The sequence below is a fragment of the Macrobrachium nipponense genome, chromosome 1 (genome assembly GCF_015104395.2).
Source record: "Macrobrachium nipponense isolate FS-2020 chromosome 1, ASM1510439v2, whole genome shotgun sequence".
Taxonomy (NCBI): domain Eukaryota; kingdom Metazoa; phylum Arthropoda; class Malacostraca; order Decapoda; family Palaemonidae; genus Macrobrachium; species Macrobrachium nipponense.
The window spans coordinates 117,893,356-117,911,650 of record NC_087200.1 but is presented as its reverse complement, the minus strand read 5'-3'; the positions used below and the strand labels follow the sequence as shown (position 1 = coordinate 117,911,650).

Here is an 18,295-nt window from a genome sequence, read left to right as displayed (position 1 = left end):
TTTCTATATATCGTGATTTATATGCAAAATTTTCAAAAATGATAAAAGCTACAATCATGAATTATTTTTTGTTGTATTTTACATGAAATTGCGCACATTTTCATATAAAAAAACTCTATGTAACAGTAATATAAACGGTGCAAAAATTACAACAAAGTGACTCAAGCATTTCTGAGATTTGCAGTACGATACATGCGCGTGGAGGGAAGGAGTTTTTTTTTTTTTTTTCAAAAATTCACCATAAATCAAAATATTGTGCTAGAGACTTCCTGCTCGTTGCAAAATGAAGGTAAATGATTGAATATTACTAAACTGTAAGAGTTGTAGCTTACAATTGAGTTTTTCGACCATTTTGGTTGAGTTAAAGTTGACTAAATGTCAAATTTTTATCTATTTATCGTGATTTATATGCAAATTTTTCAAAAATAATAAAAGCTACAACCATGAGTTATTTTATGTTTTCATTCTACATAAAATTGCGCACATTTTCATATATAAAAAACTCTATGTAACAGCTTATATAAAATGGTGCAAAAATATGACAAAGTGACTCGAGCATTTCTGAGATTTGGGCAAGTCACCGCGAGCAGAGGGAAGGAAAGTTTTTTAAAATTCACCATAAATCAAAATATTGTGCTAGAGACTTCCAATTTGTTGCAAAATAAAGGTAAATGATTGAATATTGCTAGAATGTAAGAGTCTAGCTTAAAATTGCGTTTTTCAACTATTTCAGTTGAGTCAAAGAAATTTTTTGTATTTATCGTAATTTATATTAATATGTGATAAAAGCTACAACCATGAATTATTTTTTGTTGTATTCTACATGAATTGCGCACATTTTCTTATATAAAACTTTATGTAACGGCTAATATAAAATGGTCCAAAAATTATGACAAAGTGACTCAAGCACTTCTGAGATTTGTGGAGGGAAGGAATAAGTTTTTTCAAAAATTCACCTTAAATCGAAATATTGTGCTAGAGACTTCCAATTTGTTGCAAAATGAAGGTAAATGATTGAATATCACCATGTCAAATGAAGTCTATGAGCAGATGTGCCCATGGATGAAGGCACAGCCAGACGAGATACGCTACACCGATCTAAAGGCTAAGAGCTGCCCGAATCCTCGACCTGGTAACAAACCCCATACAAGATAGAGACCGTCAGGTCTCCTGAAATAGACTGATAGACCTCATCCTCCTGCTGGAGTGGGACGACAATGGGCAGTGCAAAGAGATCAGCATTAAGCGGGAGATATTCCTCTGTCACTTGGAATCGGAGGTAAGGAAGCAAATAACAGAGATCCAGCCCTATCAGATGAGGATTTGGTTGTGAAGGCTCGGAGACTGACAGAGGCCTCCCGGGTGGCCACTTTTACCACCCCATCGACGCCTTCAACCAACTGCCTGATGGAGGACAATGCAGCAGGAGCAGAAGTGGCAGAAATCAAAACCATACAAAAAGGATCCCCAACAGCAGCGAGGTGGAAACGCAGCATGGTGTTTCTACCATAGGAAATTCGGGAACTATGCCAAATGGTGTGAGAAGCCATGCACATACAACTAGTCAGAAAAAGGGGAAGGAACCTGCCCCCTTAAGCAGCCATAGGCGCGCTCTTTCAGAGGCCACAACCCGTAGGTTTCTACTTCCACGAAGAGATCTCCAGCAGGAGGATGTTAGTAAACACCGGAGCTATGCAGTCGGTGTTCCCACCTTTGGAGGATGATTGCAGCTGCGCCCGACAACACTGCCACCCTGATGGCTGTGAACGGGACCCCCAATCTTCTTCTTTGGTACAAGATCTCGCAAAATATCCATCCTGGGTCGGACTTACGTGGGGGCCTTTTATCATCACTGACATCAATGCCTCCTCGGCGCAGACTTCCTGCACAACACGGGCTCCTGGTTGATGTGGGCCGCAAACCCTCCTTGACACAAGAAACTGCCGGCTTTTCATTCGCCGCAGGCCCAAGAATTACTACCATCTGCTCCGTAGCGCCCTACAAATACAGCACCTTCTTCAGGAGTTCCCCAACGTCACTCAAGCCGGAACTTCATCAGGTGGCTGGAACCCTCGCCAAGCATGGCATCTACCATCACATTGCGACCACTGACCGCCCACAGATGCAAAGTTTCGCAGGCTACAAGCAGAAACCAACTCCAAGATGCCAAAAGGCCTTCACAGAGATGGAAGGCCTACAGCCCGTAAGCATCACCCCACCCCTCCACAGGTCAAGAAGGCAGATGGGACCATGGAGACCTTGTGGGGATTACTGTCGGCTGAACTTAGCGACTACTCCAGATCATTACCCCCTGCCAAACAAGCAGGACCTGACAGGGGCCCTTCATGAGGGCAACATTATTTACAAAAATGGACCTTCTCAAGTCATATTTTCAGGTACGGTCAAACCCCGAGGACGTCCATAAGACAGTGGACAGTCATCACACCATTTGGGTCCTACATCTTCGCCTACTCCACCTTTGGCCTCAGGAACGCTAGAGCCTGATGGACAGCATACTAGGAGACCTGCCCTTCTGCGTTTGCTACACGGACAACATCTTCATTTTTTCCAGGTCACTGAACATCTGCGCCACATCCGAGCCTTTTTGCAGCGTCTTCAGGAGAATGGATTAGTCGTCCATTTTGACAAGAGTACCTTCGGCTCCGAGAAGGTGGAGTTCCTAGGGCACGAGATCTCTGTAGAAGGCATCCGCCCTGTGATGTCAAAGGTAGCCGCCGTAGAGAAATTCCCGATGCCAACCACAATCAGGGCAATGCAGGAGTTCACCCAAATGGTGAATTATTACCGCCGATTCACACCCAACATCGCCCCCACCATGTCTCCCCTTCTTTAGCAGGAAGTTGCAGCCCGCCGAGACCTGATACAGTACTTTTGACCAAGAATTACTAGCGGACTATCAGGCCATTCGCCATTTCTGCTACCTGCTGGAGGAGAACCCTTTTACCATCAGAACAGACCACCATCCACTGATACACGCCTTTACCAAAGTAGGAGATGCCTGGTCTGCCAGACAACCGCGACACCTCACAGCCATGCGGAGTTCGACTACACATCCACTACATCCCCCAAAGGAGAAACCCGTGGCGATGTGCTTTCCCTAGTCGAAATCTGCTCAGTCCACCTCTAGATCGACTACGAAGACTTAGCCCGGGAACAAGCAGCCGACCCTGAGTTGCCAGCCTACAGAACCAAAATCACCTCCCTCAAGTGGAGAGCTCGGCCCTTCGGCCCGTCGCCAACGACACTAGTCTCCGATGTCAGCACAGGATGCCTTCGCCTTTGCAATGGACGAGATGTCGTTGGTGGATTGTCTCAGGATACATTCTGGGACAAATCAGGAGTCTACAATCTTCTACGAGGCGGGTGCAAGACAATTGCATGGGAGTCATGGGATATTCAAAGTTGGCAACGAGGTGATGGATATGATTCCTTCATCAGAAGACGTCGAATCTACAGTTCAGTAACGAGCGTGTTAGGATACACCTACAGGGGTCACACGTTTAATAATGTGCTGCCAAGTTGTTTCGAGATGGTTCACACGCTCAGCCGGGATCTACAATTATTCGACAAAGGTGTTCGTGAAACACTTACATGGGACCACGAGGTGGTTCAAGTTCCGTCAACACAGGAGACAGTTACAGTTCCACTGCTAAAGGATAACGATGGGGATGAATTCTTCTTTGACGAACCCTACATAATTCCAGTGATCGTAGATCATGGTTATAATAGCTATAATGATAGTTGAAATGTGTGTTATAGGGGCTATCTTGCTAACATCATGAACTAGTATATACCAGTAGCCAATGTGCACGCGACAGGGGTGCACAAAAGACATAGGTGGCCGAGCCATATTAAAGGCACAGTAATGGTGTTATAACCTTAGTTCTTGCGGTTAGAGACACGCACAAAACGCTGGATTCCTGAAGATGCTGAAATGAAAAACAAGACAGGATAGCTTACCAGCGCACTTTGTGGTTAGTAACACCTCGAAGATCACGAGTTTCAGGCATGAAGCATGCATGCCTATTGTGTGGCAATCATTGTGTCTGTGTGTGCGTGTATTTGTAACGAACAGAAAATCAGGAAAATGACATTTAATCTGGAGAACAAGTGCCAAGCGGGGGGGGCCTCACTGATGTGATTGACAGTGTGGTACACACCTGAAAGAGGTGTTGCAGGTCTGTAGGACAAGATGGATTCGAAGTCACCTATGGGTTTATTCTATGACTGGTTTGACTACCAATAAACTATTAATGTATGGACACAGAGAGGAAGAGGGAGGGTACTTACTTAAATATGATTTGAGAGGAATATGATAGTGATAGTTTAGTTTCTTTTGAGTCAAGAGTTAATTAATTTTATTCCATTTTAATGTTAGCTAATGGGAAATGGAAAGTAAAAAGTATATTTTTGTAGCACGGGAGTTTATTTTTGCATAGCTTAGACTTTCAGCCAACTCCTAAGAGGAAATGCAACGGAACACGAATAGGTTAAGTTGCCAGTTAGTTATTTTGTTTCATTTTGTTTAAACAAGTATCATTTGACCTCAAAATCCCCAATATCCCAATATATATAGGATATATATATATATATATATATATATATATATATATATATATATATATATATATAATATATATGTGTGTGTGTGTGTGTGTTATATATATACATATATATATATATATATATATATATATATATATATATATATATATATATGTGTGTGTGTGGGTGTGTGTGGTATATATATATATATATATATATATATATATATATATATATATATATATATATATATATATATATATATATATATATATATATATATATATATATATATATATAATATAATATATATATATATATATATATATATATATAATATATATATATATATATATATATATATATATATATATATATAAATATATATATATATTAGGGATTTTGAGGTCAAATGACACTTGTTTAAACAAAATGAAACAAAACAACTAACTGGCAACTTAACCTATTCGTGTTCCGTTGCATTCCCTCTTAGGAGTGGCTGAAAGTCCAAGCTTGGCAAAAATAAACTCCCGTGCTACAAAATTATACTTTTATTTCCCAAAAATGAGCTAACATTAAAATGGAAAAAATTAATTAACTCTTGAGTCAAAAGAAACTTTAAACTATCATATTCCTCTCAAAATCATATATATATATATATATATATATATATATATATATATATATCTATATATAATAATATATATTTATATATATATATATATATATATATATATATATATATATATATATATATATATATATGTCAGATGAAAAGAGGGGCAATGATTAATAATATGTTTAAAGTGCCAATGTAAAGTGAAGTGAAGTCACATATCACTGCTCGCTTGGAGACAGGCTGAACTGTAAGGGGGCAGCTTGCATGAGAAAGGAATTTGAATACGCAACCAGTTTAACCGAGAGATTACTCACCCGGTCGAGAGGCGTGTACATTCATTTGTACGGATGTTAGAGGCCTAACAGTCCAAGGCACTTGCGAAAGTGACATTCTTTTAGGTGAACGCCAAGAGGTTAAGCGGTACACGCTGAGTGTCGGGAGACAAAGCCCCATCGTAAGACAAAGCCCCATTGTAAAGGTAGGACATATTCTATAGACTTACAAAACCGTTACCTTTGGAAAAGAGAGAAGTGTGAAATACTCTCTTTACGTGAATACTTCGAAAAGAGTGATGTGTGTATATGTCTTTAGCCTTATTATCTTTATTACAGATGGGTCCTATTTCCATGGCTAATTTAGAGACGGGAATCTCTAACCTGACTAATACAATGTACTTATTGACAATTTGGGTATGGGAGATAATTCTTAGTCAGGTGGGTATAATGTTAACTTACTGGTTTCTTTATGGGCAGATTTAGCTTTTATGCCTTATGACTTGTTAATCATTTGTCCTATTTATAACCAACTGCTTTGGGTAATAATAGTATATTTTTGTACTACGAGATCTTAATAGCCTAATGACATGATTGCAGACAGAGGGCACTACTGATACAGGTAAGAGTTTCCAGTTTGTGTAGTTTAGTGAACAGGGGGGGAGTAAAGTAACAGTGGTGGCCAGGCGGTTTAAGAGGCTTTTTATATATTTTATAAGCTGTAGGTACACTCCGAAGAGACGGTGACCAGTTAGAAATAGGGGGTCTTTCTTTTTTGATAGGAAAAAGGGGGGGGTTATTAATCATGTCACAGGCAACTCGGGGCTCTTTTGCTGATTCAATGTGCTGACAGAGAGAAGCTGTTCGTCTCTCAAGCTAAGTCAGTTTCAACTTCTTGGGGTTACGGAATAACGGTGTTTTAAAACGTGAAAAGGAAAAGTTTAATTTTTGACATATTAAAGTGTTTCGCAGTTCACGCATATTTGCGGTGTATATATGAATTCGGTTTCCAGTCGTATGAAGACGTGTGTATTTTCGAGTTTTTCTTTCTTATTTTCTTCTTTTTATCTTTTATATTTTTTTACCTCTTGTTGTTGTTCATGTTCCTTGTGCTCGTTGTGGCAAATTTACTGAGCGAAGATTTTGTTGCGAATCAACGCCAGAGAGAGAGAGAGAGAGAGAGAGAGAGAGAGAGAGAGAGAGAGAGAAACTGGGAACGGTTGCCAGGGCGAAGTGTTTGATAAGCATTTTGCATTCTTTTTCCTTTTCTATGCCCTCCCTATTTTTTTTTATTGTTACTTTCGTGGGATTGTTATTGTGAATGGGCGTGGGGCGCGTTTGCCTTTTGTTATCCGTTATAGGGGGAAAATGTGTGTTAATTTTTCTTGATTGGGTTTGGTGTATATAAATACATTGATGTTATCGAGATCAGGGAAGCTTATAGAACAAAATAGCTTTCGGAAACAGGGAAAAATGGCTGATACTAAAAACACTACGACGCTACTACCGTATATACTCGAGTAACGTGCGATCTCGCATATCATGCGACCCCAAAATTTTCACCAATAAAACAGTGGTTTTGTCAGTATCTCATGTATCATGCGAGTTCCTTTTCCGAGGAGGTCAGTTCATAAGGTTGGTGGTTTAGCGTGCTAATGGCGAGTCGTTCAGATGTGTGCTGCTGCTAGTGAAGAGTTACGGTAATTTTCTTACTAATCTCGAGAATTGAATAGAAGATCTCAAGATTAAAAAAGATTCAAAAAAAAAATTACCAAGATAATAAAATAATTGTAAAAATAACACGCCTTGGAGTCCTAAATCATTCTCTCTCTCTCTCTCTCTCTCTCTCTCTCTCTCTCTCTCTCTCTCTCTCTCTCTCTCTCTCTCTCTCTCTCTCTCAGAAATAAATACTGTAATTTGAGTCTTTTCCACCAACGGGTTATCAGTAAATGTGTAGATATTGTGTGGTGTTTAAAAAGTGTAGTACACACACATTCCGATGTTTCGGTTTTTGTAATTTTTCAATTTCCAAGAAATGTGAGGTCAGATGCATAATCAAACAAACATCACTACTGCAGAAAAAAAAAAATTTCCCTTTATGTTTTTCATTATTGTTATTTATTAATTACTGTTTATTTAAATAAATATTAATATAATACTGTTACATGAATGTGAGATAATTAAGATCACCTATAATATACCGGGACAATTTATATCATATGTTCACTAATAGCTATTATTTCAAAACAAACATCCCGTAAACACAAAAAATATATGTACATAACAATCAAAATCTAATGTTTTGCAGTTCAACTTGTGAATTTCAACAATAAGTATGACTATATAATATTTACACCATATCGATCTTGCAGTGAAGAGTCGTAAAATTTTGAGGATGGTCCGGGAAAAGGATTTGTACTTTGTGATTACGTATCGCTACAACACCATGCGGTATTTTCATACCACTATATTGATGACGCATCGCTACGACACACTGGTATTTTTCATACCACTATACATTAAAGTTAAAATGATCATAATTTATAATTGTTTTCACGAAGAAATAATACATAAAGAAAAGAAAATTATCGAGTAATTTTTGCCGTCAGCAGTCAGAAAATCACGAACATGGTAACGTTCAAACCTAGTGTCATCCACGGCATATGTCTATAAATAGAAACAGAAGCAGAGGGCAGTCATTGGATAACAGATCTCCATGGCTACCAACCAGCCAATCAGGTGTTTAGTTATACTACTCTGTGAATTTCTTTAGAATGAACGTTTACAAGTAACACACGGGAAGCTAACGAGATGTGTGTGCTTTGCATACAGTACGTAAGTTTTTGTTTTTATTAGTGTATTTTACTGATTACATGAATACTCTCTCTCTCTCTCTCTCAGGAAAGATACCGTCAATTCAATTTATCAGTATCTTCTGATAGAGTAAATATTTAGGACTCCAAAGCTTGGCATATGTCAATTATTTTATTATCTTGGGATTTTGGTTAATCTTGGGATTTTCCATGGTCAACTCTTGGGATTAGTAAGAAAAATGCGATTATTTGAGTAGCGCACACCCAATGAATCAGGGCAAGCCTAGCACGCCAAACAATAGTATTTACAAAATGAGCGGAGCTCTCTGGCTGGGCTGTTTTGGCTCCACCCACGTGTTTGATCGCATATCTGCCAAATTTATAACAACACCAGAGATAAAACCATTTCTCCCGTTGCAGATATCAAATATAATCTTTTCTGTTGCGCAGAATTCAATAAATTACGTAGGTTCACGATTAATAAAGTTTTTTTATGCAATAACAAGAAACGGAGTCAGATATTCTATCAACAGGGCATTCTCATTTTGGTGCTGTTGCGAATATTTCAAACAGTTTCCACGTGCGTTTAAATCCATACTGACTGTACAGTCTGGAGGCATTTCCCTTCTTCTACACATATCTTGATTTCTAATTATCGTAGGTATAGAATAAATTGGTGAGCAGGAAATATGAAATAAAGCATAAACAGTAAGTTTGACGACGTGAGAAAATAAACAATCGTATACACGGAACTCTCTCTCTCTCTCTCTCTCTCCTGAGAAAATAATAGATAGGAAACAATGACTGAATATTGCTTGAATGCGATATGGCAAAGTTTTGGCCTGACTGAAGAGTGGAGTGACTTTGACACCGACTTACAAGTTATTCCTGGTCATCTCACAGCCATAGATAGACATCAACTTCACAGCCGAGAAAGGGCAATCGTATACGAAATAAATAGGTATGGAAAATGCGAAATGCGGGCCATTGTTGTCCCATAAAAAAAGCTCTCGCTCGGACAGCTGTAAGATTTAGGAGAGAGAGAGAGAGAGAGAGAGAGAGAGAGAGATAAAGAGAGAGGAGAGAGATTGAGAGAGAGACGAGAGAGAGAGAGAGGCCAAATAGGAAGGAGATTAACAGTACCATGGAAGGAAAAAAGGCCCTTATAATCTTATAATTATAGCCTCGGGGTTTGTCTCAAGGACATTCAAAGGTCTGTCACACACGGGCAGTTGTTGTTTTTGTAAATTAGCATAAGGGCAGATCTTTAAAAGCCACGCCAGAGGAGCTCGCCACGGTGACAAGACTATACCTTCCATATGAATTGACGACGTCCTATACGAAGATGCAGGAGATGAGGATGAAATGATCAAAGATCCTGGAATATGACGAATATGATGACTGCCTTGATGGCAAAGAATTCAGAGCAGTATTTGATGATACGGACACGGAGAGCGACTTTGGAGGATTTTAGTTTATTAATTTTTATGCAATTTTTTTTGTTTTTTACTTTAATAAATTTTCACTTACCTGCGTATCCTAAAAGGAAAAATAATAGTTCAAGTAACAAATGTTTCTTTTACTGAGTAAAACAAAAAAGTAAAAAAATCCTTCGTGTTGTGCCTTAACTGATTTGGAAATTATAGATGGTTAGTCTAGAACAGTTTAAACATGGTTGTATAAAACAATGCAATAAGCAAATGGCGCACGATCGCTCTTTTGTATTTTAAAAATATAATAGTAATATGAGAATGCAATACAATATTATGGATATAGTGAAGTACAAGTAAAACATAACTTTTTAAAAGATCTACTGTTTTCCTCCGGTAGTAACTATCGCGATCTGCCGATTTGGGAAAGCATAGACGGTACACTAATTTTATACCGTGTGTATGATGCGACCCCTTTAAAATTAGCTTCAAAATTAGGTTTCAAAAGTCGCATAATATGCGAGTATTATAACGGTACATTACGTGATGAACATTAGTGCGGGTGTTAGTCCATTCAGAGGGATTGTAGATGGAGTACTGTCACAAGCCTGTGAATACCTTATTGAAGGAGTTAATAATTATTTAGGCGGGAAAGAATATAGTAGACAATGTAGAGGCATTAGAGAGGCAAAAGCTTTGCTAGATTTCAATAAAGGAGACCTCTCCCACCGCTCAAGGAGTTTCCAATTTACAAAATGTCGTACCTGGACGGACTTGCAAGCATTTTTGAAAACAGCCTATGGCTCAAAGGAACACGGAGATATGGTGAGGGACCTTCGGGGTCTTTATAAACTACGGTAAGGGCATAATAGTCTCGTAGAACATAGTTCAAAAACTGTTTGACACAGTGGCGGATGAGTAGGATAGCTTTGATGAAAAGATTTGAACCTACTTCAGACGAAGAATTACTTTATACCCAAATAGATAAACACAGGTCTAAATGTCCCACTGTAGATAGCACAATTTTTAATGGGACAAGCCCGAGGGATAGAGTACAAAGAGACACAGAATTTTCTCCTCCTCGTCTGTGCGCAAAAGTTGAGTATAACAAAAGATCGATCGATCAAAAAGCAACAGCAGTTGCGCTGTTTCAACGCTGCAAATTAAACCAGGGCAATCCAAAGAAATTGTGTAGGGTTAAATTATTGTGGTATGCATAAAAGTACTGATCATTATTGGCTGTCTTGTCCGTCTCAGATACGGAGAGATGTGAGACCTACACCTCAAGGTCCTGGTAATCATTATGTGAGAACTTCCCAGGCAGGTCAAACCAGAGGGCAAAAGGATCGGCGAAATTTTTGGAAGCCCGATCAACAAAAAGGGTACAGGTGATTGGTAAATGTCATGTGGTCTCGTGGGGGACGCTCCATAGCCCAAGCCTACAGTCTATGGAACAGTAGGGGATGTGGATATCCCGGTGTTTATAGACTTGGGGGCTTCGATAAATCTAATGGACTATAATCTGTATCAATCCATATTTTCCAATTACCCTTTGCAACCCTCAACGGAGGACGGTGTGTGATGTGCAAGCCCATAGATTATACCCTAGGTTGTGTTCAAAGTAGAGTTACTCTCGGTTGACAGAGTTGTTAACAGAACCATTTGGTAATGAAAGGAATTGCGTTGGGCAATAAACTTTTGCTGGGTCATCCTGCTTGTAGAAGACACAAGATTTCGATCCATGCAGGTGCTAATGGGATAACAGTCGGGATACCAGGTAATTTTCTACCGTATGAGGACGTGAATAGAATGGAGGACATGGAGGTTATTGAAAGAGATGTGCTCGGTGGTATTAATGGCGGTGATATGAGTGTTATGGAGATAGGTAATATTAAAACACACGTTGGTAATATGGGTAATGATTACGGGGGTTCTATCAGAGTTCACAGTGATAACAATGGGAGTGTGATACTAATATGGATGTTATTTCTGATACTAACATTGCTGGGGGATGATACTGAGGGTGGTAATGTGTATGGGGCGGTGGAAAGGGGAGGTACTAACCATAAATATAGAGGTGTTTTATCTGAAGATATTATGTTACTACCAGGTTCAAAGACTATGGTAAAAGTTAAATTGAAGGAAATGAGAAAACCCACAGATGTGTATGTTATTGAAAATAGCGATAAGCTTAGAGGGATTGTTAGCACGGCATCGGTGAACAGTGTATCCAAGGATGGGTTTACGTGGTTAGCGTTGCTAAACTGTAATGATATAGTTAGGAGATACCAGAAAAACATATATATTGGATTTCCAAGATTGGAGTTGTGATAGTGGTTCAGTGGCTATCGTAGAGGGGAGTTTTCTGAGGCAGAAATGCAATCAAGGAAACAAACATTCAGAGAACATTTAGCTAATGCAGATTATAGCTAACACGTTGAAGCGATAATCGGGCTCTTGGCAGAATTTGGGGATACGGTAGTCTTACAACGTGATAAATTGGGGTTGACTAATGTGTTAGAGCATAAGGTAAATTTGGAGAGTGACACAAAACCTATTTATATTCCTGCATATCGCATACCTTTCAAAATCAGAGAACAGGTAGAGAAAGAGGTTAATAGATGGGAAGAAGAAGAAATCATTAGACCCAGCATGTCTCCTTACAACTTTCCCTTGTTAGCGGTGCCTAAGAAACACGGTTCTGTCCGTGTATGCGTCGATTATAGATGTTTAAATGAGAAAACGATCCCTGACCGCTACCCAGTCGCGTGCATACCAGAATAATTTTGTTGAAATTGGGGGACATAATATTTATAGCTCAATTGATTTGGCGCAGGGTTTCTTACAGGTCCCTCTTAGTGAGAGTAGCAAGGAATATACCGCTTTTTCAGTGCCCAAGGGACACTATGAATTCACGCGAATGCCTTTCGGTTTATCAGGCAGTCCGATGACTTTTACCAGGTTGGTGAACAGAGTTTTGCACGGGTTTATTGGGGCAAAAAAATAAAAAATGTTTGTGTGTATATGGATGACATCCTCATCGCAACGGACACGATCCCGCAACACCTGGAAGTGCTTACAGAAGTACTTAGGAGGCTGAGATTAGCGGGGTTGAAAATCAAGCTAGCCAAGTGCTCGTTCTTGAAAAAGCAGATCACATATCTAGGTCACGTCATATCCAAGAAAGGGGTTAGAGTAAATGACGATAAAGTCAAAGCAATAGCGAATTTTCGCACCCCCAGATCAAAGAAAGAGATTAAGTCATTCCTGAGTATCGCCGGTTTCTTTAGGTTTGTAAAAGGTTCTCTAATATAGCAGCTCCCCTAACAACTGATGTGTTGCGGGAAGACGTTCAATTTCAATGGAAGGAACCCCAGGTGGAGAGTTTTCAAAAGCTCAAAGACGCGCTAATGAATCCCCGTTTTGAAGTTTCCAGATTTTATGAACCTTTTACATTAGTGACTGATGCAAGCCAGGAAAGTATAGGTGCTTGCCTTATGCAAAAGTTCGATGGGAAATTTCATCCTATAGCTTTTTATAGCAGGAAGTTCAGGACAAAGGGCAGCAACGAGAAGTCCATGGCCACCATAGATAAAAAAGCCTTTGCAATAGTGTCGAGCTTAGTTCATTTTAAAATGTTACTGATGGGGAATAAAGTAGAAGTTCTTACAGACCACACCATTACTAGATCTTTCTAATAAACCAGATTTGTCACCCAAAAGAGCTCAATGGTTTTTAACTATCAGAGATTTTGATGCAAAGTTCAAATATATAGAGGGCAAATTTAACGTCGTTGCTGATGCTCTCAGTAGGAGTTTTCATGACACGGAAGGTTTCCAAGTCACGCAAGTCACTAGCAAAACCATACAATGGGATATACCTCTCGTAGAGCAAAGGCAAGATGAAGACGAGATTTTAGCAGATGCAAAAGCGTTTCTAAGAGGGGAATTAGTCAGGAAACGTTATAAGCTGCCTTTTTCGGGTTTGGAGTTAGAAGGTAATCTATTGGTTAGGAAAATTAAATATAAGTTGAGAACCAGTGAAAGTAAAGGAGATGCGACACAGATCATAATTCCGAAGGTCCTAATTCCAGTAGTTTTGGATATAGTTCATTGCAGGTTCGGTAGTCCTCACTTGGGAATAGAAAAAACGTATGATGAGGTTCGTGCTAAATACATTTGGAAAAATATGGGGAAAGATGTGGAAAATTTCGTAAGGAATTGTACGGTGTGCAATGCATGTAAGCCTGCAAGGACAACTTCATGCAAATTAGGATCATATCCTATACCAAGTAGACCTTTTCAGAGAATACATATGGATATCCTGGGAAATTTTTGTGAGTCTAGATATGCAATCAAGTACTTGTTAGTGATAATAGATGAACTTACAAGGATAGTAGAAATTTTCCCACTTAAGCATAAACGGCCGAAGAAGTAGCCACAGCGTTTCAATGGTATCATTGCAGATATGGCTCACCCGAGTTCTATTAACCGACAATGGGAGGGAATTTGTAACAAAACCTTGGAATGTTTAGCTGAAGTCATGGGGATACAGAAAGTGACAATTATTCCATACAGACCCGAGGCAAATGGGTTGTGTGAACGAGCAAACAGGAAAGTGCTCGAGGCTCTAAGGAAAACTGTAGGTGGTAATGATAAGAATTGGGACAGATATATTAATGTTGTTAGACATAGTATTAACACTATGGTTAGTGATTCAATTAAAATGTCCCCATTTGAAGCTTTGTTTGGTTGTCCAGTGCAAGGCACATTTGATTTGCTAACTATGCCTCATCATGGGGAGGATACGGTCGAGGCGTTAATATCCACAGCGAGAGAGAGCCACGCATGTCTCAGCCGTAATCTCGAATCCACAACCAGAGATATGGTACAGAAGAGTAATAGTAAATCGTCTGATCCCAAGATCAATGTCGGAGACAAGGTATTTTTAAAACTTAACGTGAGAAATGAGTTAAATTACAAACTAGGCCCGAAGAGAAACAGGTCAGTCGAGGATAACACATATCTCGAAATTGAAAATAATTGGTCGTGGTGATTATATATTGTCGCGCAATTGCATTTTTTTTCTTTTTTTTCTTGCTGTCTGTTTTTGCGATTTGGTGACAGAATGCCTACACATTTTTTTTTCTCTTTTATTTCCTTCTACATTTTTTTCTTATTATGCGCAAATCTGCGGCATTCTGGCGTAAGATTTCCGGGTTAATATTTTACGTAGGTACGTGTTGAAATACAGCAAATTTTTGCTTTAGCTAAGAAACGGGGTGGTGTTTTTGGCGTGGGGTCATTGGTTAAATAGAGGAAATATTTATATCACCAGAGTGGTGTTATTATTAAGATGATGATTAATATATATATGAGGAGATGGTATTAATCCTTGAGGGTGACTTCCTTTTTTTTCTTTTGGTGGTATATAAATATGGAATTGTGAGTTTATCGTAGTTTTTTGTCCCGAATAGGTGATAATTTTTTATATAATTGGACAGTATCGTTTGGGAGAATTATGCCTTCGAGACAATCTTTGAACACCTTGGTCATATCCGAGAGAGAGTTCTGCGGAGTGTGCTTATGTAGTTCAGTATAGAACATTTTTTTGTTTTTGAGAGTCATGAGTTTCTGGTGTCGCGAGTCTGACTATGCTGCAGTCCGAAGCACCTGACGTGTTCACAAGTGTTTTTTTTTTTGCTAAGGTTGCTGTAACGAGTCCGGTTGCGGATTTTTCCTTTGGAGTTGATTACTTGGGGATTTGCACTATTTTCGTAGATGCTGATTATGGCATTTCACAGGAACGTATCATGTAAGGGGATTCTTTTCTGGTCATTTCTGGTCGATGGGATTGTTGCGGTAGCAGATTCCGTAATGGTACACATTCCGTTTGGGAAAAATATTGAATTATATACTATGTTTCTTTTCTCTTATGGGCACTGTTACTGGGGGAAAGTTTACTTATTATTGTCGTTATCTTTTTTTTTTTTTCTTCCTTTTTTCTCTTTTTACGAGAGTTGTTGTAATGAGGGTTAAGCTCTAAATAGCATTTTTATCTTAGATAGGAGATATAATTTGTCAGGGTATGTGAGTTGGACAAGAGGGGTGTTCGGCATTATATTTTATGGAGGCTAGTTATATAAACCATAAAAGGGTTTTTGCTGTTAGACGTTATGGGTTCTCTTTTGATAGTGTATCTGTCATATATGGGATTATTTGTGAGGATTCAGTAGGTAAAGATTATATTTGGTTTAGCGAGGAATTTTTAATATTTGACTAGTAGATTGAATATATTAATTAATGACGGATTTGTAGGGTACAACAAGACTTTAGTCATTTATGACCATTTAGACCTTTTAAATACGGACACACAATGAATTTGGAGAATTCCCAACTCTACGTGATGATGGCGATGGAGACGACTTCGTTCTACAGTACCAGAGGTCGAGTCGAGTCTACACACGAATGGCGTTTCTATGGACTGCCTTTGCAAAGGATGAGAGGTCTTCGATATTTCGTCTCAGAAATAATTTCTGGGATAAATCAGGGGTCTACAGTCTTCGATGAGGCGGGTGCGAGTAGCACTTGCATAGAAGGCACAGGATATTTTCATTGATAACGGAATGGTGACCACGTTTACTTCAGTAGAAAACGTAGAATCTACAGTTTCGCGACGAGAGGGTGTTGGATACACTCACGAGGGTCACAGACGCTGAATAATGGTGAGTGCTGAGTTGTTTCGAGTTGGTTTACGTACTTGACCTGCGTCTACAACAATTCGCTTGTCCTACAGGGATCCCAGCCGTTTGATGGTTCCTGCAGGGTTCTCTCGGATTTCTTCATGGTACTTAGTCGGCGTGTCTACAACTCGTCTACCAAAGTGTTTCATCAGCACTTACATGGAAGCCATAAGGCGGTTCGAATCCCGCCTACAGTGGAGACCGTTACAGTCCCGCCGCTGGAGGATAGTGGCGAGGATGAGCCTTTCTTTTTCGACGACCGTTACACTATACCAATAGTAATGGTCATGCTAGGTGCTATACTGATCACAATTTGTGTGCTAGGAGTTCTTAAACTTTTGAGTATGCGACGAAGCACAAGGGCTCCAGCAACGGAGGTGGCCTTAAGTCATGTGGTAAATTGATACATTGTGCATTAGTTGCCGCCATGGTGTGCGACGGGAGTGCACTACTTTTTTTTTTTTTTTGTTTTTTTTTGAGCCAGCCAATGTGTTTTATATATATGAGCTGTTTGTGAACAGTGGCTAGGCGGGAGCTAGCAATTTTGGGTGGCCGAGCTCCTCTTGTCAGATGAAAAGAAGGGCAATGATTAATAATATGTTTAAAGGGCCAATGTAATGTTAAGTGAAGTCACATATCACTTCTCGCTTGGAGACAGGCTGAACTGTAAGGGGCAGCTTGCGTGAGAAAGGAATTTGAATACGCAAGCAGTTTAACCGAGAGATTACTCACCCAGTCGAGAGGCGTGTACATTCATTTGTACGGATGTTAGAGGCCTAATAGTCCAAGGCACTTGCGAAAGTGACATTCTTTTAGGTGAACGCCAAGAGGTTAAGCGGTACATGCCGAGTGTCGGGAGACAAAGCCCAATCGTAAAGGTAGGACATATTCTATAAAGACTTAGAAAACCGTTACCTTTGGAAAAGAGAGAGAAGTGTGAAATACTCTCTTTACGTGAATACTTCGAAAAGAGTGATGTGTGTGATATGTCTTTTATGCCTTATTATCTTTATTACTGATGGGTCCTATTCCATGGCTAATTTAGAGATGGGAATCTCTAACCTGACTAATACAATGTACTTATTGACAATTTGGGTATGGGAGAGAATTCTTAGTCAGGAGGGTATAATGTTAACTTACTGGTTTCTTTATGGGCAGATTTAGCTTTTATGCCTTTATGACTTATTAATCATTTTGTCCTATTTTATAACCAACTGCTTTGGGTAATATATAGTATATTTTTGTACTTACGAGATCTTAATAGCCTAATGACATGATTGCAGACAGAGGGCACTACTGACTACAGGTAAGAGTTTCCAGTTTGTGTAGTTTAGTGAATGGGGGGGAGTAACATATATATATACATGCACACACAATTTATATATATATATATATATAGACAGGCAGTCCCCGGGGTTACGGCGGGTTCAGCTTACAACGTTCCAAGGTTACAACACTTTTCAATTATATTTATCAGAAATTATTTCCAGGTTTACAATGCATGTTTTTCAATATACATTTATCAGAAATTATTTTCCAGGTTTACGACACGTTCCAGGGTTAAGACGCCTACAATGCTGATCTGGCAGAAGAAATATGACACCAAAAATGCAAAATAATAATTAATTGAAGGGTTTTTTTATGAAAAATGCAACAAGAATGCAGTTGACATAGTTTTCAATGCACCCAAAGCATTAAAAGTAAGGTTTTCTTTAAATTTTTGATGATGTTCCGGCTTACAACAATTTTTGTCTTACGGCGTGTCTCAAGAACGGAACCCTCGTAGTAACCCGGGGACTGACTGTATTATATATACGTATATAATATTCATAAACACAATTATATAAAACTTA

The 18,295-nt window shown here is 39.1% G+C and overlaps 1 protein-coding gene across 4 annotated transcripts in view; it reads right to left on the bottom strand.

Annotated features, from left to right (window-relative positions):
* Nucleotides 1–18,295, bottom strand: part of LOC135219579 (uncharacterized) — a 331,388-nt gene that overhangs the window by 243,991 nt on the left and 69,102 nt on the right. The window lies entirely within an intron of this gene.